The following is a 23,831-nucleotide window of genomic DNA, read 5'->3' as shown; positions in this document are numbered from 1 at the left end:
CGTGTTGTGCCTTCATCCACAGGTTTTCCTTCAAAGAGGTGTGCTGGCATCGGGTTCTTTTCAAGAGTGGACCGTGAAATTGGGGTCTTTCGACATGTGGCACCACCCACGAGGCTACGTCTCGAACTTCCTCATGAGACCGGCCTCATCCTGAGGTGCGCCCGGAAGGTCGGGAACCCCTTGCAGACAGAGAAGGGGAGTCGACCCTCCTGTCGCAATCAGGAGAGGAGAAGGGGCTCAGATGAAGTGGTGCCGGGAAAATCGGTGTTCCCCTTGAGTGAGTCTGGTATGTCGCGGAACTTTTGGGGTCGCATCAAGGGTGCCAAGTACCGTTTCGCACTTCAGGATGGAACGTGGGACTTCTCTTGAGATGCTGTAGCGGACAAAGGGCCTCATCTTGCGATGACGAGGGAAGCACGTGGTTTTTCTCGAGTTGAGGTCGGATTCTCGAGTTACGACGGGGAATTCAGGCTTCCTCTTGTGTTGGCCCAGGAAGTCTAATCTTCCATTCGAGTTGCCAGGGAGAGCTGGGGATTGGGCTCCATTCACTGAAGGGCAAACTAGACCTCATCTAGGCTTGTATCCAGGACTTAATGTTCCTCTCCATAGGCGACAGGGATTTGGGGTTGCATTCCATACTCACCCGGGGAGTCAGGCCTCATCTCGAGGGGAAGCAAAGGACTCCACTCTCTTCTCGAGTCGCGACAGGTATCTCTTGGAGCCCACTGAGAGGTCTTCGCTCTGTAGGAGAGCTCTAGTGTTCATAAGCCTGTACATAAGTGAACACAGACATTCTGTGTGCATGTTGCTGCATACCCAAAATAGGGCCACAAGGAGCCTCATGCTCTCCATGCGGCGCGGAAGCTGTGCAGCCACGCAGCAGCTGAAGAATCCAACCAATTGCTCTTTTCTTACCTCTGACAGAGCTCGCATTGCCGTAGCCCTTGGCAGTTTGAAAACACTGGACCCTAACCCCTCTCAAAGTAGGCCTGGGTTCTAGTTTGAATAGAAAGTCAATAGCGGAGCTGAGGACAGGAACGCGGCAGTCATTTATCACACGCTCCTGCAGCCTGCTACTACAGGGACACTAACGCTAGAAGCTAGGAATGTCTTTGCAAGGTGCGCAAAGGACAAGGGAGAACCTCGACCCTGACTCTAGTATTTCAGTCCCCTGAGCAGATCTGAGGTTCTCCCGCTGTAGAAGCTAACCCATTCCTTTCAAATACAGGCTTCCTAACACAGGGCCAGTTGGCTGCTTGCTCTTCCACGAAGCAGGCTTCCTTAACTTGCAAACTGCGAATTCCGCTTAACAGCCTGGAGGAAAATCGCTTCTTGGAAGATTTTTTTCAGAGGCTGTATCCCCGGAGCTGGGGCCAAGCTAGGGGACCCATACTGACAAGGGAAGGCAAAACCACATCCAATGTCTTTGCTCTGGAGGACAGCTTTGGTGAGCCTAAGTCTTTCAGGAATATTTCTGGCTCCAACAGAGTCAAATTCTGTGTGTGAAGCTGCACAGCCAAAATAGGGGAACAGAGAGCCTGATTCTCTCTGTGTAGCTTTGAAGCTGTCATTCAAACAACAGCTTGAGAATCCATACAATGCTCTCCCTTACTGCTAAGAGAATTCTCATTGCTGTCGTCCTTGACAGTTTGTAGAAATCCGCACCCTAACCCTTCTCCAAGTAGGCCTGGGTCCTAGCTCGGAACAACAGGCAACGGCGGAGCTGAGGCCAGTAAGGCACAAGTGACGTCTCACACACTCTTGCAGCCTGATCGTCCAGGAGCAGGAAGGCCTCTTTTTCCCTGCAGGAGGCTCGCTTGCCTTGCCTCCTGTGAACTGCATTTCCCAGCCTGGGCGCAAAGCTGTTCCTGGAGATTTTTTCTCAGGGGCTGTTTCCCTGGAGCTGGGTCGGACCTCGGGGGCCCAACTCACAGGGGAAGACAAAACCACATGGACAGGTCTATGCTCTGTAGGAGAGCTCTAGTGAACCTCATCTCTCAGGAACATTCTTGGCTTCTACAGAGACACCTCTGTGCATGAAGCTACACACCCAACATAGTGGCAAAGGGAGTCTGATTCTCTCCGTGGGTGCTGATGCTTTGTGGCAAAGCACCTGCTAAGAATCCATCCGCATAGGCTTCCCTCGCCTTGACAGAGGTCTCATTGCTGTAGTCCTTGGCAGTTTGGAAAGAAGCAGACCCTTACCCTTCACTAAGTAGGCCCTTGTCCTTGTTTGAATGGAAAGGCAGTAGCTGAGCTGAGGCCAGTAAGGCGCCAGTCAAGTCTGACATATTTCCGATGCCTGCTCCTTCATGGAAAATAACGTTAGAATCTGGGAATGTCTTTGCAAGGCTGGCAAAGGGCAGTCAGGAACCTCGACCCTGCCTCTGGAATTTCTATCTTCTCAGCACATCTGGCGGTCTCGGTCAGGAGAAACTAACCCATTCCTTGCAAATATAGGCTTCCAAACACAGGCCGGTTGGCTGTCTCTTCTTGCCGAAGGAAGCTTGCTTATCCCACCTCCTGCGAACTCCGCTTCCCAGCCTGGGGGATAAGAGGTTCTTGGAGATCTTTTCTCAGAGGCTGTTTCCACGGAGCAGGGGCCGATCCCGGAGACCCACATGCACAGGGGAAGGGAAAACCGCATGGATAAGTCTTTGCTCTCTAGGAGTGCTCTAGTGAACCTCACTCTATGGGGAATGTTCTTGGCTCCAATGGGGACATCTCTGTGTGGGAAGCTGCATAGCCAACATAGAGACACAGAGACCTGATTCTCTCTGTGCAGCTTTGACGCTGTCGTTCAAACAACAAATTGAGAATCCACACAATGCTCTCCCTTACCACTGAGAGAGTTATCATTGCTGTAGCCCTTCGCAGTTTCTGGAAATCGGCACACAAACACTTCTCCAAGTAGGCCTGGGTTCAAGTTCAGATGAACATGCAATAGCGGAGCTGAGGCCAGTAAGGCACCAGTCAGGTGTCACACACTCTGGCAGCCTGCTCCTCCAGGGACAGTAAGGCCTCTATTTCCCTTCAGGAGGTTCGCTTGCCTTACTTCCTGTGAACAGCGTTTCCCAGCCTGGGCGGAAAGCAGTTCCTGGAGATCTTTTCTCAGGGGCTGTTTCCCCGGAGTTGGGGTGGACCTCGGGGACCCAACTCACAGGGGAAGGCAAAACCAAATGGACAGGTCTATGCTCTGTAGGAGATCTCTAGTGAACTGCCGGGGTCCAGCCCCAGCTGATCCAGGGTATTCGAAGCAGAGACGGCGTAGGCGAGGGTCAGGGAACAACTGCTTAATTAAACGTTAATTAAGGATATAAAGAGTAATAAAATGAGGATAGCTCAGTAGGAAAATTCAGTGGAGAAAAGAGGCTGAGTAGCTTGGTTTACGCGGGGGACCAATAAAACTTCAAGACAAGAAGCTTGCACCACTTACGTAGGCCGCAGGCGTCCTTCCGTTCTCCCGAAGGAGAGGAGACACTGAGGCCTCCCCGGTCGGATCTTAGAAGCCCAGGCAAAATTAGTAAGCTTGGTGGGTTCCACGCTCCAGATGGAGACTCAACCAGAGTGAGAGAGAGAGAGAGACATGGGGAGACCAGTATTTCGAGAAACTGATCCCAATTCTTTATTTTCCATGGTCTACTTTTATACACTGAGATGTTATGCAAAAGTCACGTGGGGTCAGCAGTCCTGACTTTTATCAAAGTCAGGTGCTTCATACAAAAGTATACAGAGGTCTTAGGGGTGTTACATCATCTTCTGGCCGGGGGGCCTGCTGACAATTTACGACCCTCTCCTTGTGACAGCGGTCAGTCAACCAGGACACTTATTTCTCCAGGGGTGATTATTCTTAAAACAGACGCCACCCAAATAAAGTTACATTCCTATAGGGTGAGGGTGTAGTGGGTTTTAGTTAAGGAAAGAATTTACTTAGCCTAAGGTCTAACGTGATTTATAGCAAAGGTTAATACTTATTTCTTCTATATATTCATTAATGTGTATAAGGGCAGGGGATGTGGAGACTTAGCAGTAAACATCAGCTCAACAAATGAAAAACCCTTCACCAATATGATTTCTAATCAGCCCATTATACTTATACTAATAATTTTCTAACTTTTCTAAGGAACCTGTTTTTAGAAGGTTTAAAGCATCTCGTGCCTCTCATGGTTGGGAGGCTGTGAGCAATCACATGTGGCCGGACAAGTCTGTCAGGCAGGCTAGAGAACCTTCAGAGGAGTTTGTAGGTTAAAACACTCTTGTCACACCCAGGGGTTTTTATCAACTGGAGCTCTAGGTTAACTCCTTCTCCGAAAGAGGTGGTGGGGGACAGCCCCCCGTAAAGTCAGAGGTGTAGGTGAGAGCACAAAGTAGTAAGGTAGGCAGGCTCTGGTTATGGGGGTAGATGCTCGAGGATTTCCAGGGGGACTCCTGAGGCTCGATCCCACCTTTGCGTATGTCGAGCCTCCTTCCTCATGACCTTTGCCATGGGCGGAGTGCCTCACTCTGGCCCCCAACAGTGAACCTCCTCTCTCAGGAACATTCCTGGCTCCTATCGAGACACCTCTGTGCGTGTAGCTACACACGCAACGTAGGGGCAAAGGGAGCCAGATTCTTTCCGTGGGGTGCTGATGCTTTGTGGCAAAGCACCTGCTTGAGAATCCATCAGCTTACGCTTCCCTCGCCTTGACAGAGGTCTCATTGCTGTAGCCCTTGGCAGTTTGGAAAGAAGAGGACCCTTACCTTTCATAAAGTGGGCCCTTGTCCTAGTTTGAAAGGAAAGGCAAGAGCTGAGCTGAGGCCAATAAGGCGCCAGTCAAGTCTGACATATTCCCGAAGCCTGCTCCTTCATGGAAAATAACGCTGGAATCTAGGAATGTCTCTGCAAGGCTGGCAAAGGGCAGTCAGGAGCCTGCACCCTGCCTCTGGAATTACCGACTTCTGAACAGATCTGGAGGTCTCCCTTAGGGGAAGCTAACCCATTCTTCCAAATAGAGGCTTCCAAACGCAGGCCGCTTGGCTGCCTCTTGCTCTCTGAAGGAGGCCTGCTTTTCCCGCCTCCTATGAACCCCACATCCCAGCCTCTGGGAAAAGCGGATCTTGAAGATCTTTTCTCAGGGGTTGTTTCCACGGAGCTGGGGCCGAGCCTGGAGCCCCAAACGCACAGGGGAAGAAAAACCACATGGACAAGTCTTTGCTCTCTAGTAGAGCTCTAGTGAACTTCACTCTGTCAGGAACGTTCTTGTTTCCTATGGAGACACCCCTGTCTGTGAAGCTGTGTACCGAACATGGAGACACAGAGTCTGATTCTCTCTGTGCAGCTTTGAAGCTGTCGTTCAAACAACAGCTTGAAAATCCATACAATGCTCTTCCTTACCCGTGACACAGTTCTCATTGCTATACCCCTTGGCAGTATTTAGAAATCCATACCCAAACCCTTCTCCTAGTAGGCCTGGGTCCTAGTTCGGAGAAGCACGCAATGGCGGAGCTGAGGCCAGTAAGGCACCAGTCAGGTCTCACACACTCTGGCAGCCTGATCGTCCAGGGAGACTAAGGCCTGTTGTGCCTTGCAGGAGGCTCGCTTGTGTTACCTCCTGTGAACTGCGTTTGCCAGCCTGGGGGAATAGCGGTCCCTGGAGATCTTTTCTCAGGGGCTCCTTCCCCTGAGCTGGGGCGGACCTCAGGGACCCAACTCACAGGGCAAGGCAAAACCATATGAACAGGTCTATGCTCTGTAGCAGACTTCTAGTGAACCTCATCTCTCAGGAACATTCTTGGCTCCTATAGAGACACTTCTGTGTGTGAAGCTGCGTACCTAACATAGGGGCACAGAGAGCCTGATTCTCTCAGTTCATTTTGACCCTGTCGTTCAGAAAACAGCTTGAGAATCCATAAAATGCTCTCCCTTACCGCTGAGAGAATTCTCACTGCTGTAGCCCTTGGCACTTTGTAGAAATCCGCACCCAAATGCTTCTCCAAATAGGCCTGGGTCCTAGTTCGGAGGAACAGGCAATGGTGGAACTGAGGCCAGCAAGGCAACAGTCAGGTTTTACACACTCTGGCAGCCTGCTCCTCCAGGGACAGTAAGGCCTCTTTTTCTCTGCAGGAGATTCGCTTGCCTTACTTCCTGTGAACAGCGTTTCCCAGCCTCAGCGAAGCGGTTCCTGGAGATCTTTTCTCAGGGACAGTTTCCCCGGAGGTGTGGCGGACCTCGGGGACCCAACTCACAGGGGAAGGAAAAACCACATGGACAGGTCTATGCTCTGTAGGAGAGGTTTAGTGAACCTAATCTCTCAGGAACATTCTTGGCTCCTATAGAGACAACTCTGTGTGTGAAGCTACACTTCCAACATTGGGGAACAGGGATCTTGGTTCTCTCCGTGGGGTGCTGATGCTTTGTAGTAAAGCACCTGCTTGAGAATCCATCCTCTTAGGCTTCCCTCGCTTTGACAGAGGTCTCATTGCTGTAGCCCTTGGCAGTTTCAAAGAAGAAGACCCTTACCCTTCATAAAGTAGGCCCTTGTCCTAGTTTGAATGGAAAGGCAATAGCTGAGCTGAGGCCAATAAGGAGCCAGTCCCCTCTGACACATTCCCGAAGCCTGCTCCTTCATGGAATATAACTCTAGAATGTTGGAATGTCTTTGCAAGGCTGGCAAAGGGCAGTCAGGAACCAGCACCCTGCCTCTGGAATTACCGACTTCTGAGCAGATCTGGAGGTCTCCTTTAGGAGAAGCTAACCCATTCCTTCCAAATAGAGGCTTCAAAACACAGGCAGGTTGGCGGCCTTTCGTGCCCGAAGGAGGCTTGCTTTTCTCTCCTCCTATGAACCCCAGTTCCCAGCCTCTGGGAAAAGCGTATCTTGAAGATATTTTCTCAGGGGTTGTTTCCACGGACCTGGGGCCGAGCCCGGGGCCCAAAGGCACAGGGGAAGGCAAGACCACATGGACAGGTCTATGCTCTGTAGCAGACCTCTAGTGAACCTCATCTCTCAGGAGCATTCTTGGCCCCTACAGAGACACCTCTGTGTGTGAAGCTGCGTACCTAACATAGGGGCAGAGAGAGCCTGATTCTCTCTGTTCATTTTGACGCTGTCATTCAGAAAACAGCTTGAGAATCCATAAAATGCTCTCCCTTACCACCGAGAGAATTCTCACTGCTGTAGCCCTTGGCACTTTGTAGAAATCTGCACCCAAACGCTTTTCCAAGTAGGCCTGGGAGCTAGCTCGGATGAACAGGCAATGTTGGAGCTGAGGCCAGAAAGGCAACAGTCAGGTTTCACACATTCTGGCAGCCTGCTCCTCCAGGGACTGTAAGGCCTCTTTTTCTCTGCAGGAGATTCGCTTGCCTTACTTCATGTGAACAGCATTTCCCAGCCTCAGCGAAGCGGTTCCTGGAGATCTTTTCTCAGGGACAGTTTCCCCGGAGGTGTGGCGGACCTCGAGGACCCAACTCACAGGGGAAGGCAAAACCACATGGACAGGTCTATGCTCTGTAGGAGAGGTTTAGTGAACCCAATCTCTCAGGAACATTCTTGGCTCCTATCGAGACACCTCTGTGCGTGTAGCTACACACGCAACGTAGGGGCAAAGGGAGCCAGATTCTTTCCGTGGGGTGCTGATGCTTTGTGGCAAAGCACCTGCTTGAGAATCCATCAGCTTACGCTTCCCTCGCCTTGACAGAGGTCTCATTGCTGTAGTCCTTGGCAGTTTGGAAAGAAGCAGACCCTTACCCTTCACCAAGTAGGCCCTTGTCCTTGTTTGAATGGAAAGGCAGTAGCTGAGCTGAGGCCAGTAAGGCGCCAGTCAAGTCTGACATATTTCCGATGCCTGCTCCTTCATGGAAAATAACGTTAGAATCTGGGAATGTCTTTGCAAGGCTGGCAAAGGGCAGTCAGGAACCTCGACCCTGCCTCTGGAATTTCTATCTTCTCAGCACATCTGGCGGTCTCGGTCAGGAGAAACTAACCCATTCCTTGCAATTATAGGCTTCCAAACACAGGCCGGTTGGCTGTCTCTTCTTGCCGAAGGAAGCTTGCTTATCCCACCTCCTGCGAACTCCACTTCCCAGCCTGGGGGATAAGAGGTTCTTGGAGATCTTTTCTCAGAGGCTGTTTCCACGGAGCAGGGGCCGATCCCGGAGACCCACATGCACAGGGGAAGGGAAAACCGCATGGATAAGTCTTTGCTCTCTAGGAGTGCTCTAGTGAACCTCACTCTATGGGGAATGTTCTTGGCTCCAATGGGGACATCTCTGTGTGGGAAGCTGCATAGCCAACATAGAGACACAGAGACCTGATTCTCTCTGTGCAGCTTTGACGCTGTCGTTCAAACAACAAATTGAGAATCCACACAATGCTCTCCCTTACCACTGAGAGAGTTATCATTGCTGTAGCCCTTCGCAGTTTCTGGAAATCGGCACACAAACACTTCTCCAAGTAGGCCTGGGTTCAAGTTCAGATGAACATGCAATAGCGGAGCTGAGGCCAGTAAGGCACCAGTCAGGTGTCACACACTCTGGCAGCCTGCTCCTCCAGGGACAGTAAGGCCTCTATTTCCCTTCAGGAGGTTCGCTTGCCTTACTTCCTGTGAACAGCGTTTCCCAGCCTGGGCGGAAAGCAGTTCCTGGAGATCTTTTCTCAGGGGCTGTTTCCCCGGAGTTGGGGCGGACCTCGGGGACCCAAATCACAGGGGAAGGCAAAACCAAATGGACAGGTCTATGCTCTGTAGGAGATCTCTAGTGAACTGCCGGGGTCCAGCCCCAGCTGCTATTCGAAGCAGAGACGGCGTAGGCGAGGGTCAGGGAACAACTGCTTAATTAAACGTTAATTAAGGATATAAAGAGTAATAAAATGAGGATAGCTCAGTAGGAAAATTCAGTGGAGAAAAGAGGCTGAGTAGCTTGGTTTACGCGGGGGACCAATAAAACTTCAAGACAAGAAGCTTGCACCACTTACGTAGGCCGCAGGCGTCCTTCCGTTCTCCCGAAGGAGAGGAGACACTGAGGCCTCCCCGGTCGGATCTTAGAAGCCCAGGCAAAATTAGTAAGCTTGGTGGGTTCCGCGCTCCAGATGGTGACTCAACCAGAGTGAGAGAGAGAGAGAGACATGGGGAGACCAGTATTTCGAGAAACTGATCCCAATTCTTTATTTTCCATGGTCTACTTTTATACACTGAGATGTTATGCAAAAGTCACGTGGGGTCAGCAGTCCTGACTTTTATCAAAGTCAGGTGCTTCATACAAAAGTATACAGAGGTCTTAGGGGTGTTACATCATCTTCTGGCCGGGGGGCCTGCTGACAATTTACGACCCTCTCCTTGTGACAGCGGTCAGTCAACCAGGACACTTATTTCTCCAGGGGTGATTATTCTTAAAACAGACGCCACCCAAATAAAGTTACATTCCTATAGGGTGAGGGTGTAGTGGGTTTTAGTTAAGGAAAGAATTTACTTAGCCTAAGGTCTAACGTGATTTATAGCAAAGGTTAATACTTATTTCTTCTATATATTCATTAATGTGTATAAGGGCAGGGGATGTGGAGACTTAGCAGTAAACATCAGCTCAACAAATGAAAAACCCTTCACCAATATGATTTCTAATCAGCCCATTATACTTATACTAATAATTTTCTAACTTTTCTAAGGAACCTGTTTTTAGAAGGTTTAAAGCATCTCGTGCCTCTCATGGTTGGGAGGCTGTGAGCAATCACATGTGGCCGGACAAGCCTGTCAGGCAGGCTAGAGAACCTTCAGAGGAGTTTGTAGGTTAAAACACTCTTGTCACACCCAGGGGTTTTTATCAACTGGAGCTCTAGGTTAACTCCTTCTCCGAAAGAGGTGGTGGGGGACAGCCCCCTGTAAAGTCAGAGGTGTAGGTGAGAGCACAAAGTAGTAAGGTAGGCAGGCTCTGGTTATGGGGGTAGATGCTCGAGGATTTCCAGGGGGACTCCTGAGGCTCGATCCCACCTTTGCGTATGTCGAGCCTCCTTCCTCATGACCTTTGCCATGGGCGGAGTGCCTCACTCTGGCCCCCAACAGTGAACCTCCTCTCTCAGGAACATTCTTGGCTCCTATCGAGACACCTCTGTGCGTGTAGCTACACACGCAACGTAGGGGCAAAGGGAGCCAGATTCTTTCCGTGGGGTGCTGATGCTTTGTGGCAAAGCACCTGCTTGAGAATCCATCAGCTTACGCTTCCCTCGCCTTGACAGAGGTCTCATTGCTGTAGCCCTTGGCAGTTTGGAAAGAAGAGGACCCTTACCTTTCATAAAGTGGGCCCTTGTCCTAGTTTGAAAGGAAAGGCAAGAGCTGAGCTGAGGCCAATAAGGCGCCAGTCAAGTCTGACATATTCCCGAAGCCTGCTCCTTCATGGAAAATAACGCTGGAATCTAGGAATGTCTCTGCAAGGCTGGCAAAGGGCAGTCAGGAGCCTGCACCCTGCCTCTGGAATTACCGACTTCTGAACAGATCTGGAGGTCTCCCTTAGGGGAAGCTAACCCATTCTTCCAAATAGAGGCTTCCAAACGCAGGCCGCTTGGCTGCCTCTTGCTCTCTGAAGGAGGCCTGCTTTTCCCGCCTCCTATGAACCCCACATCCCAGCCTCTGGGAAAAGCGGATCTTGAAGATCTTTTCTCAGGGGTTGTTTCCACGGAGCTGGGGCCGAGCCTGGAGCCCCAAACGCACAGGGGAAGAAAAACCACATGGACAAGTCTTTGCTCTCTAGTAGAGCTCTAGTGAACTTCACTCTGTCAGGAACGTTCTTGTTTCCTATGGAGACACCCCTGTCTGTGAAGCTGTGTACCGAACATGGAGACACAGAGTCTGATTCTCTCTGTGCAGCTTTGAAGCTGTCGTTCAAACAACAGCTTGAAAATCCATACAATGCTCTTCCTTACCCGTGACACAGTTCTCATTGCTATACCCCTTGGCAGTATTTAGAAATCCATACCCAAACCCTTCTCCTAGTAGGCCTGGGTCCTAGTTCGGAGAAGCACGCAATGGCGGAGCTGAGGCCAGTAAGGCACCAGTCAGGTCTCACACACTCTGGCAGCCTGATCGTCCAGGGAGACTAAGGCCTGTTGTGCCTTGCAGGAGGCTCGCTTGTGTTACCTCCTGTGAACTGCGTTTGCCAGCCTGGGGGAATAGCGGTCCCTGGAGATCTTTTCTCAGGGGCTCCTTCCCCTGAGCTGGGGCGGACCTCAGGGACCCAACTCACAGGGCAAGGCAAAACCATATGAACAGGTCTATGCTCTGTAGCAGACTTCTAGTGAACCTCATCTCTCAGGAACATTCTTGGCTCCTATAGAGACACTTCTGTGTGTGAAGCTGCGTACCTAACATAGGGGCACAGAGAGCCTGATTCTCTCAGTTCATTTTGACCCTGTCGTTCAGAAAACAGCTTGAGAATCCATAAAATGCTCTCCCTTACCGCTGAGAGAATTCTCACTGCTGTAGCCCTTGGCACTTTGTAGAAATCCGCACCCAAATGCTTCTCCAAATAGGCCTGGGTCCTAGTTCGGAGGAACAGGCAATGGTGGAACTGAGGCCAGCAAGGCAACAGTCAGGTTTTACACACTCTGGCAGCCTGCTCCTCCAGGGACAGTAAGGCCTCTTTTTCTCTGCAGGAGATTCGCTTGCCTTACTTCCTGTGAACAGCGTTTCCCAGCCTCAGCGAAGCGGTTCCTGGAGATCTTTTCTCAGGGACAGTTTCCCCGGAGGTGTGGCGGACCTCGGGGACCCAACTCACAGGGGAAGGAAAAACCACATGGACAGGTCTATGCTCTGTAGGAGAGGTTTAGTGAACCTAATCTCTCAGGAACATTCTTGGCTCCTATAGAGACAACTCTGTGTGTGAAGCTACACTTCCAACATTGGGGAACAGGGATCTTGGTTCTCTCCGTGGGGTGCTGATGCTTTGTAGTAAAGCACCTGCTTGAGAATCCATCCTCTTAGGCTTCCCTCGCTTTGACAGAGGTCTCATTGCTGTAGCCCTTGGCAGTTTCAAAGAAGAAGACCCTTACCCTTCATAAAGTAGGCCCTTGTCCTAGTTTGAATGGAAAGGCAATAGCTGAGCTGAGGCCAATAAGGAGCCAGTCCCCTCTGACACATTCCCGAAGCCTGCTCCTTCATGGAATATAACTCTAGAATGTTGGAATGTCTTTGCAAGGCTGGCAAAGGGCAGTCAGGAACCAGCACCCTGCCTCTGGAATTACCGACTTCTGAGCAGATCTGGAGGTCTCCTTTAGGAGAAGCTAACCCATTCCTTCCAAATAGAGGCTTCAAAACACAGGCAGGTTGGCGGCCTTTCGTGCCCGAAGGAGGCTTGCTTTTCTCTCCTCCTATGAACCCCAGTTCCCAGCCTCTGGGAAAAGCGTATCTTGAAGATATTTTCTCAGGGGTTGTTTCCACGGACCTGGGGCCGAGCCCGGGGCCCAAAGGCACAGGGGAAGGCAAGACCACATGGACAGGTCTATGCTCTGTAGCAGACCTCTAGTGAACCTCATCTCTCAGGAGCATTCTTGGCCCCTACAGAGACACCTCTGTGTGTGAAGCTGCGTACCTAACATAGGGGCAGAGAGAGCCTGATTCTCTCTGTTCATTTTGACGCTGTCATTCAGAAAACAGCTTGAGAATCCATAAAATGCTCTCCCTTACCACCGAGAGAATTCTCACTGCTGTAGCCCTTGGCACTTTGTAGAAATCTGCACCCAAACGCTTTTCCAAGTAGGCCTGGGAGCTAGCTCGGATGAACAGGCAATGTTGGAGCTGAGGCCAGAAAGGCAACAGTCAGGTTTCACACATTCTGGCAGCCTGCTCCTCCAGGGACTGTAAGGCCTCTTTTTCTCTGCAGGAGATTCGCTTGCCTTACTTCATGTGAACAGCATTTCCCAGCCTCAGCGAAGCGGTTCCTGGAGATCTTTTCTCAGGGACAGTTTCCCCGGAGGTGTGGCGGACCTCGAGGACCCAACTCACAGGGGAAGGCAAAACCACATGGACAGGTCTATGCTCTGTAGGAGAGGTTTAGTGAACCCAATCTCTCAGGAACATTCTTGGCTCCTATCGAGACACCTCTGTGCGTGTAGCTACACACGCAACGTAGGGGCAAAGGGAGCCAGATTCTTTCCGTGGGGTGCTGATGCTTTGTGGCAAAGCACCTGCTTGAGAATCCATCAGCTTACGCTTCCCTCGCCTTGACAGAGGTCTCATTGCTGTAGTCCTTGGCAGTTTGGAAAGAAGCAGACCCTTACCCTTCACCAAGTAGGCCCTTGTCCTTGTTTGAATGGAAAGGCAGTAGCTGAGCTGAGGCCAGTAAGGCGCCAGTCAAGTCTGACATATTTCCGATGCCTGCTCCTTCATGGAAAATAACGTTAGAATCTGGGAATGTCTTTGCAAGGCTGGCAAAGGGCAGTCAGGAACCTCGACCCTGCCTCTGGAATTTCTATCTTCTCAGCACATCTGGCGGTCTCGGTCAGGAGAAACTAACCCATTCCTTGCAATTATAGGCTTCCAAACACAGGCCGGTTGGCTGTCTCTTCTTGCCGAAGGAAGCTTGCTTATCCCACCTCCTGCGAACTCCACTTCCCAGCCTGGGGGATAAGAGGTTCTTGGAGATCTTTTCTCAGAGGCTGTTTCCACGGAGCAGGGGCCGATCCCGGAGACCCACATGCACAGGGGAAGGGAAAACCGCATGGATAAGTCTTTGCTCTCTAGGAGTGCTCTAGTGAACCTCACTCTATGGGGAATGTTCTTGGCTCCAATGGGGACATCTCTGTGTGGGAAGCTGCATAGCCAACATAGAGACACAGAGACCTGATTCTCTCTGTGCAGCTTTGACGCTGTCGTTCAAACAACAAATTGAGAATCCACACAATGCTCTCCCTTACCACTGAGAGAGTTATCATTGCTGTAGCCCTTCGCAGTTTCTGGAAATCGGCACACAAACACTTCTCCAAGTAGGCCTGGGTTCAAGTTCAGATGAACATGCAATAGCGGAGCTGAGGCCAGTAAGGCACCAGTCAGGTGTCACACACTCTGGCAACCTGCTCCTCCAGGGACAGTAAGGCCTCTATTTCCCTTCAGGAGGTTCGCTTGCCTTACTTCCTGTGAACAGCGTTTCCCAGCCTGGGCGGAAAGCAGTTCCTGGAGATCTTTTCTCAGGGGCTGTTTCCCCGGAGTTGGGGCGGACCTCGGGGACCCAAATCACAGGGGAAGGCAAAACCAAATGGACAGGTCTATGCTCTGTAGGAGATCTCTAGTGAACTGCCGGGGTCCAGCCCCAGCTGCTATTCGAAGCAGAGACGGCGTAGGCGAGGGTCAGGGAACAACTGCTTAATTAAACGTTAATTAAGGATATAAAGAGTAATAAAATGAGGATAGCTCAGTAGGAAAATTCAGTGGAGAAAAGAGGCTGAGTAGCTTGGTTTACGCGGGGGACCAATAAAACTTCAAGACAAGAAGCTTGCACCACTTACGTAGGCCGCAGGCGTCCTTCCGTTCTCCCGAAGGAGAGGAGACACTGAGGCCTCCCCGGTCGGATCTTAGAAGCCCAGGCAAAATTAGTAAGCTTGGTGGGTTCCGCGCTCCAGATGGTGACTCAACCAGAGTGAGAGAGAGAGAGAGACATGGGGAGACCAGTATTTCGAGAAACTGATCCCAATTCTTTATTTTCCATGGTCTACTTTTATACACTGAGATGTTATGCAAAAGTCACGTGGGGTCAGCAGTCCTGACTTTTATCAAAGTCAGGTGCTTCATACAAAAGTATACAGAGGTCTTAGGGGTGTTACATCATCTTCTGGCCGGGGGGCCTGCTGACAATTTACGACCCTCTCCTTGTGACAGCGGTCAGTCAACCAGGACACTTATTTCTCCAGGGGTGATTATTCTTAAAACAGACGCCACCCAAATAAAGTTACATTCCTATAGGGTGAGGGTGTAGTGGGTTTTAGTTAAGGAAAGAATTTACTTAGCCTAAGGTCTAACGTGATTTATAGCAAAGGTTAATACTTATTTCTTCTATATATTCATTAATGTGTATAAGGGCAGGGGATGTGGAGACTTAGCAGTAAACATCAGCTCAACAAATGAAAAACCCTTCACCAATATGATTTCTAATCAGCCCATTATACTTATACTAATAATTTTCTAACTTTTCTAAGGAACCTGTTTTTAGAAGGTTTAAAGCATCTCGTGCCTCTCATGGTTGGGAGGCTGTGAGCAATCACATGTGGCCGGACAAGCCTGTCAGGCAGGCTAGAGAACCTTCAGAGGAGTTTGTAGGTTAAAACACTCTTGTCACACCCAGGGGTTTTTATCAACTGGAGCTCTAGGTTAACTCCTTCTCCGAAAGAGGTGGTGGGGGACAGCCCCCTGTAAAGTCAGAGGTGTAGGTGAGAGCACAAAGTAGTAAGGTAGGCAGGCTCTGGTTATGGGGGTAGATGCTCGAGGATTTCCAGGGGGACTCCTGAGGCTCGATCCCACCTTTGCGTATGTCGAGCCTCCTTCCTCATGACCTTTGCCATGGGCGGAGTGCCTCACTCTGGCCCCCAACAGTGAACCTCCTCTCTCAGGAACATTCTTGGCTCCTATCGAGACACCTCTGTGCGTGTAGCTACACACGCAACGTAGGGGCAAAGGGAGCCAGATTCTTTCCGTGGGGTGCTGATGCTTTGTGGCAAAGCACCTGCTTGAGAATCCATCAGCTTACGCTTCCCTCGCCTTGACAGAGGTCTCATTGCTGTAGCCCTTGGCAGTTTGGAAAGAAGAGGACCCTTACCTTTCATAAAGTGGGCCCTTGTCCTAGTTTGAAAGGAAAGGCAAGAGCTGAGCTGAGGCCAATAAGGCGCCAGTCAAGTCTGACATATTCCCGAAGCCTGCTCCTTCATGGAAAATAACGCTGGAATCTAGGAATGTCTCTGCAAGGCTGGCAAAGGGCAGTCAGGAGCCTGCACCCTGCCTCTGGAATTACCGACTTCTGAACAGATCTGGAGGTCTCCCTTAGGGGAAGCTAACCCATTCTTCCAAATAGAGGCTTCCAAACGCAGGCCGCTTGGCTGCCTCTTGCTCTCTGAAGGAGGCCTGCTTTTCCCGCCTCCTATGAACCCCACATCCCAGCCTCTGGGAAAAGCGGATCTTGAAGATCTTTTCTCAGGGGTTGTTTCCACGGAGCTGGGGCCGAGCCTGGAGCCCCAAACGCACAGGGGAAGAAAAACCACATGGACAAGTCTTTGCTCTCTAGTAGAGCTCTAGTGAACTTCACTCTGTCAGGAACGTTCTTGTTTCCTATGGAGACACCCCTGTCTGTGAAGCTGTGTACCGAACATGGAGACACAGAGTCTGATTCTCTCTGTGCAGCTTTGAAGCTGTCGTTCAAACAACAGCTTGAAAATCCATACAATGCTCTTCCTTACCCGTGACACAGTTCTCATTGCTATACCCCTTGGCAGTATTTAGAAATCCATACCCAAACCCTTCTCCTAGTAGGCCTGGGTCCTAGTTCGGAGAAGCACGCAATGGCGGAGCTGAGGCCAGTAAGGCACCAGTCAGGTCTCACACACTCTGGCAGCCTGATCGTCCAGGGAGACTAAGGCCTGTTGTGCCTTGCAGGAGGCTCGCTTGTGTTACCTCCTGTGAACTGCGTTTGCCAGCCTGGGGGAATAGCGGTCCCTGGAGATCTTTTCTCAGGGGCTCCTTCCCCTGAGCTGGGGCGGACCTCAGGGACCCAACTCACAGGGCAAGGCAAAACCATATGAACAGGTCTATGCTCTGTAGCAGACTTCTAGTGAATCTCATCTCTCAGGAACATTCTTGGCTCCTATAGAGACACTTCTGTGTGTGAAGCTGCGTACCTAACATAGGGGCACAGAGAGCCTGATTCTCTCAGTTCATTTTGACCCTGTCGTTCAGAAAACAGCTTGAGAATCCATAAAATGCTCTCCCTTACCGCTGAGAGAATTCTCACTGCTGTAGCCCTTGGCACTTTGTAGAAATCCGCACCCAAACGCTTCTCCAAATAGGCCTGGGTCCTAGTTCGGAGGAACAGGCAATGGTGGAACTGAGGCCAGCAAGGCAACAGTCAGGTTTTACACACTCTGGCAGCCTGCTCCTCCAGGGACAGTAAGGCCTCTTTTTCTCTGCAGGAGATTCGCTTGCCTTACTTCCTGTGAACAGCGTTTCCCAGCCTCAGCGAAGCGGTTCCTGGAGATCTTTTCTCAGGGACAGTTTCCCCGGAGGTGTGGCGGACCTCGGGGACCCAACTCACAGGGGAAGGAAAAACCACATGGACAGGTCTATGCTCTGTAGGAGAGGTTTAGTGAACCTAATCTCTCAGGAACATTCTTGGCTCCTATAGAGACAACTCTGTGTGTGAAGCTACACTTCCAACATTGGGGAACAGGGATCTTGGTTCTCTCCGTGGGGTGCTGATGCTTTGTAGTAAAGCACCTGCTTGAGAATCCATCCTCTTAGGCTTCCCTCGCTTTGACAGAGGTCTCATTGCTGTAGCCCTTGGCAGTTTCAAAGAAGAAGACCCTTACCCTTCATAAAGTAGGCCCTTGTCCTAGTTTGAATGGAAAGGCAATAGCTGAGCTGAGGCCAATAAGGAGCCAGTCCCCTCTGACACATTCCCGAAGCCTGCTCCTTCATGGAATATAACTCTAGAATGTTGGAATGTCTTTGCAAGGCTGGCAAAGGGCAGTCAGGAACCAGCACCCTGCCTCTGGAATTACCGACTTCTGAGCAGATCTGGAGGTCTCCTTTAGGAGAAGCTAACCCATTCCTTCCAAATAGAGGCTTCAAAACACAGGCAGGTTGGCGGCCTTTCGTGCCCGAAGGAGGCTTGCTTTTCTCTCCTCCTATGAACCCCAGTTCCCAGCCTCTGGGAAAAGCGTATCTTGAAGATATTTTCTCAGGGGTTGTTTCCACGGAGCTGGGGCCGAGCCCGGGGCCCAAAGGCACAGGGGAAGGCAAGACCACATGGACAGGTCTATGCTCTGTAGCAGACCTCTAGTGAACCTCATCTCTCAGGAGCATTCTTGGCTCCTACAGAGACACCTCTGTGTGTGAAGCTGCGTACCTAACACAGGGGCAGAGAGAGCCTGATTCTCTCTGTTCATTTTGACGCTGTCATTCAGAAAACAGCTTGAGAATCCATAAAATGCTCTCCCTTACCACCGAGAGAATTCTCACTGCTGTAGCCCTTGGCACTTTGTAGAAATCTGCACCCAAACGCTTTTCCAAGTAGGCCTGGGTGCTAGCTCGGATGAACAGGCAATGGTGGAGCTGAGGCCAGAAAGGCAACAGTCAGGTTTCACACATTCTGGCAGCCTGCTCCTCCAGGGACTGTAAGGCCTCTTTTTCTCTGCAGGAGATTCGCTTGCCTTACTTCATGTGAACAGCATTTCCCAGCCTCAGCGAAGCGGTTCCTGGAGATCTTTTCTCAGGGACAGTTTCCCCGGAGGTGTGGCGGACCTCGAGGACCCAACTCACAGGGGAAGGCAAAACCACATGGACAGGTCTATGCTCTGTAGGAGAGGTTTAGTGAACCTAATCTCTCAGGAACATTCTTGGCTCCTATAGAGACAACTCTGTGTGTGAAGCTACACTTCCAACATTGGTGCACAGGGAGCTTGATTCTCTCCGTGGGGTGCTGATGCTTTGTGGCAAAGCACCTGCTTGAGAATCCATCCTCTTAGGCTTCCCTCACCTTGACAGAGGTCTCATTGCTGTAGCCCTTCGCAGTTTGCAAAGAAGAAGACCCTTACCCTTCATAAAGTAGGGCCTTGTCCTAGTTTGAATGGAAAGGCAATAGCTGAGCTGAGGTCAATAAGGAGCCAGTCCCGTCTGACACATTCCCGAAGCCTTCTCCTTCATGGAAATAACTCTAGAATCTAGGAATATCTTTGCAAGGCTAGCAAAGGGCAGTCAGGAACCAGTACCCTGCCTCTGGAATTACCTACTTCTGAGCAGATCTGGAGGTCTCCTTTAGGAGAAGCTAACCCATTCCTTCCAAATAGAGGCTTCAAAACACAGGCAGGTGGGCTGCCTTTTCGTTCCCTATGGAGGCGTGCTTTTCTCTCCTCCTACGAACCCCGGTTCCCAGACACTGGGAAAAGTGGATCTTGAAGATATTTTCTCAGGGGTTGTTTCCACGGAGCTGGGGCCGAGCCTGGAGACCCAAAGGCACAGGGGAAGGCAAGACCACATGGACAAGCCTTTGCTCTTTAGTATAGCTCTAATGAACCTCACTCTGTCAGGATCTTTCTTGATTCCTACGGAGACACACCTGTGTGTGAAGCTGCGGGCACAGAGAGCCTGATTACCCCTGTGCAGCGCTGAGTCTGGGCGGCTAAACAACAGCTTGGGAATGCAGCCTGGGGTGCTTCCATTCCCTCGGACAGAGCTCTCCTTGCGGTAGGCCTAGGTAGTTTGCATACAATGGGGCCCTAAGCCCTCTGCAAGTTGGCCTGGCTCCTAGGTCCAAAGGGCAGGCCAGAGCGGAGCTGAGGCTGTCAGGCTCCAGACACATCTCCCACACTCCTACATCCTGCTCCTACCCGGGCGTGAACGCTAGAAGCTGGGAAGGTACCTGGACCGTGCAGGGGCGGGGCGAACGAGGGCTGCGTGGGGCGGGGGTCGTCTTCTGGCGGGGGTGGGGGCGGGCTTCCCAGTTGTGCTCTCGGAGGTGGACACTGAGGCTGAAAACACCCCGGGAGCGCACCCGGGACTGGGTAAACCCGGGCTGTGCGGGTCGAGATTCCGATGGCTTTAGGTGGGAGTCGGTCCCAGTTGTGCTCCCGGGGGTTGCCACTGCGGCTGGGAATGCGCAGGGAGCGCGGCAGGGGCGGGGCTAACCCTGGGGGCGCGGGGCGGGGGTCGGCTCATGGGGGGGATGGGGAGGGGTTCCCAGTTGTGCTCTCGGGGGTTGCAACTGCGGCTGGGAACGCCCATTTCGTCCGCTCCTGGGTCCCCAAGGATCGCCATCCCGTGGGTGCAGCGGAGGGCTGCGGACCACAGGTAAGGGAACTGGGACTGCGTGGAGCAGGGAACCAAGTATTCCGCCGTCTGTTGGCACATTCTCGGAGCTCCCCAACCTGGCGGTCGCAGAAAAGCCTTGCCTTTGGGGTCAAGGCCTTTACCGCTCCACCCCTCTGCTGAAAAATCTCAGAGTCTGTGCGGTTCTTCCAAGCAGCCTAGTCTCCGCTGGAAGTCCAAGGGACAGAACCCTGAACTCTGGCCGGCTGGCCCAGCCCTGCTTCTGGCACTTTGTAAGCCAGCGGGCCCTTGAGCACCTGCTGGGATGGGAAAGGGAAGGGTCCATGGATTGCACCCTAGAAACTTAGTAGGGTGCATGGATTTCAAACCCTGGTGGCCGCCCAGGCAGCAAAGAAGGGGGTGGGCACCTTGCTGCCCTTTCATGGCAGAATCTGTGGTTGTCCAGCTGCGTGGGCCTTTTCATGAGGACCCTGTGCAATAAAAGTTTGGTGTTTTGGAACTGAATAGTTAGAACGTGTAAAAGCTTTAAATTATGTGGTGGTGTAATTAAAAAACAAAACAGAACCAAGCTCCAAGTGTTTTGCAAATGGAGGTTTAAATATTGAAGGACTGTATTCCTTGCACTGTGGAATTCTATCAAGAAGTGTGCAGGATTTTTTTTTTTTTTAAGAAAAGTGTTCGAAGTGAGGGAAACAGGAAACCCAGAGGTGCCCCTGTATTTTGGGGAAGGCCTTAGGAGGTCACTTGGAAATGCTGCTGGCTGTGCGGGAGCAGGACAGATGGGCTGTGCAGGCTTGCCCTTTGCATGGATGTTCTTGTGTGTGCAAACCCGGCTCGGAGCCATCTCCTGATGTGTAAGAATTTCGCAGACAAACCTTGAGCTAAGCAATGCATTTTTTCCTAAGAAAATGTTTGTCTTAAGCGATGTAAATATCCTATGTATTTCCACTAGACTCTGGCTTCAGGTCGGTTCCCCCAAAAGGCTCAGAAGCGATTTGAACAAAACAGCATGTTTTCCTCCTAGCTTGTTCTCCTTATCTATGTTAAGGAAATGATATATTTGCCTGCAATACTGCCTTTCTTCAAGATTCATGTCAATCAAATTTTGGCCCGGGATGACTCACCTGCTGCCAATATTATCTCAATGCATGTCGTGGGGGAGGGGCCTGGTGCCATTCCCTGAAACAGTTCCTTTCTTTCCTTAGCTGACTGCTAGTGCCTGTAGAATATCTGGCTAAAGACCAGCAGGGGGTACTCTTAATACCCACCCCCCACCCCGCCTCGAGTCTAAGTCAGCAGCTTTCTCTATCTCTTTAATACTTTAATAACACTTGATGACACAAAAGCTCTGAGCGATCAAATCATATCAAATCTTCATTTCAGATTGAAGATGCATTCCATGGTATTGTCATCTTAAGTCTTTCCATCGTTATGGAATATCTGTCCATGTATTCAGGATAGTTTTCAGCCAGGGTGTATAATTTCCAGTGTGCCAGTCTTGTCATCCTCGTTACATCCATGGCAAAGTGTTTTATTCATGTTGATATTATTGAAAGGGAATTTTTTAAAATTCCTTTTCAGATTATTATCTGCTAATGTATACAGATAAAACTGTGTAATCATTCATTTTTATTAGTTTGGACAGCTTGATAGTTGTCTTTAATTTCTTTACTTTCTGACACTTTAAGATTATCCTGGGACACATATGTAATGCCTCACCCCTAAATTCAGACATGTGTTCAAAGAACTTCTGTCCTTTTATTTATTTATTTATTTATTCTTTAACATTGAAATCGTTTTGACTATGCTGGGTGTTTGTTGCTAGATGGAAGTAGCTAGGACCTCTGGACTGCAGTCTCTCATCTCTTGCTGACCTCTTGTTGACCTCTGCAGAATCCTGGTAGGTGGGAGCTTGTTAGTTCCTTGTTCCTTATCAGAACCTTCTGTGGTAAGTGTTTTTCTCTTCTCTGTTGCCTGGTAAGGGTGGGTGGTCATGGGCATCCCAAAGTTGGCTAGAAGTCAATTATTTAGGCAAGCTTGTGCATAGATATGGGAGAAGGCAATGGCACCCCACTCCTGGAAAATCCCAAGGACGGAGGAGCCTGGTAGGCTGCAGTCCATGGGGTGGCTAAGAGTCGGACACCACTGAGCGACTTCATTTTCACTTTTCACTTTCATGCATAGGAGGAGGAAATGGCAACCCACTCCAGTGTTCTTGCCTAGAGAACCCCAGGGACTGCGGGGCCTGGTGGGCTGCCATCTATGGCGTGGCACAGGGTCGGCCTCAACTGAACCACTTAGCAGCTGCAGCAGCAGCAGCAGCAGTGCATAGATATCAAAGGGGATGAGAACAGTCAGGTAGGATCACATATGTCACCGTGAAACACTGCTTCTCCTCTTAGCCAAAGCTAACAAAAGATTTCTGTTCTAGGTCAACCTAGAAGAGATCACTTAAGAGGTAAAGAAACTTAAACTCCATTAGCAAAGGCAGTTCAACATCTCAAGAAAACTTGTGCTAGGCACAAAACTCTTTTCTGGGGGCCTACTTTCCCTACAACCTCCTTATCCCATTCTGTACCCATTCCTTTGCTTCTCCCGTCCTGAAAATGCCACCTCTAAGACAGAACTACTTCGTTTTCCTTCTTAAAGTGTGATTGCATTCCATACATTCTTGTAATAACAAGTCATACATTTCCCTTCAGCAACCAAGAACTGACTCTTATATTGGCATTTGATAGTTTGGTGAGCATACCTATCAGTGATAATAGCGCCCACCCCGCTTCCTGCAAGAACAGAACAAAACAAAACAAAACAAAAAAATTGCTTTCTTACATTTAATATGTTCGGATGGTGCCAGTCACTATTCATGCAGAGTCAAAAATCTCTTTTGTTTCTGTGTAAAAGGGAGGTCCTTTCAAGTCGTGAATGTTTAAGAAGTTTCATTTATTTGGAAGTGACCTAGCTATTCAATACACTGTCGTCACTTAGTTTAGCACCAGGATAGAAACTCAGGTAACCAAAACACCTGGAGGAACAATTGTAAGTTCAGTTCAGTTCAGTTGCTCAGTCGAGTCTGACTCTTTGTGACCCCGTGGCCTGCAGGACGCCAGGCTTCCGTGTCCATCACCAACTCCAGGGGCTTGCTCAAACTCATGTCCATCGAGTCAGTGATGCCATCCAACCATCTTATCCTCTGTCATCCCCTTCTCCTCTGCCTTCAATCAAGACTATGAGAGGCAGATATTTTAGAGTATAATTATTGTTAAGAGTTTATCTAAAAGCTCATATCACATTTACATTTTTTACATTGGTTGTTGCTGTTTCCAGGTACTTTCTTGCTGACAAGCTTGTGACACATATAACAATAGAGCAATTTTTACCTCAAAAGAAACCTAGGCACTATGAACATGTTGTGCTTAATGTTGTTGACTCTTAGACATGTCTATAATGGAGGAACAAAACCAAAAATACTAGATATTTAATATTGACTAGTTCCCAGTTCACGGGACTCTGACATTCATTTAGGTCAATGTTTTCTTGTATTTCCAGCAGTTTGATTTGGAAGGGCTGCCTTGTCTTGAGACCATTGAAATCAGAACTCAGAACTTGAGCAATATTATCAAAAAACACAAGGCTCACACTGACACATACCTTAATCCAGACAGACAGACAAGACATCTTCCAGTTTTCCGCCTGAGATTTAAAATATTTCTTTGAACCGTTTTCCTGGGAAGTGGGGGGGGGGAGTGGGGGTGGCAGCGAGGCAGGCTTGGGTAATAAGCTAATTGTTGGTCATTGCATATGCAAAGAACCAGCTTTCCGGGTTCCAAGGAAAAAAGTTTCCTT

The sequence above is a fragment of the Bubalus kerabau genome, unplaced genomic scaffold (assembly GCF_029407905.1).
Source record: "Bubalus kerabau isolate K-KA32 ecotype Philippines breed swamp buffalo unplaced genomic scaffold, PCC_UOA_SB_1v2 scaffold_31, whole genome shotgun sequence".
Lineage (NCBI taxonomy): Eukaryota > Metazoa > Chordata > Mammalia > Artiodactyla > Bovidae > Bubalus > Bubalus kerabau.
Note: the sequence above shows the minus strand (reverse complement) of the source record.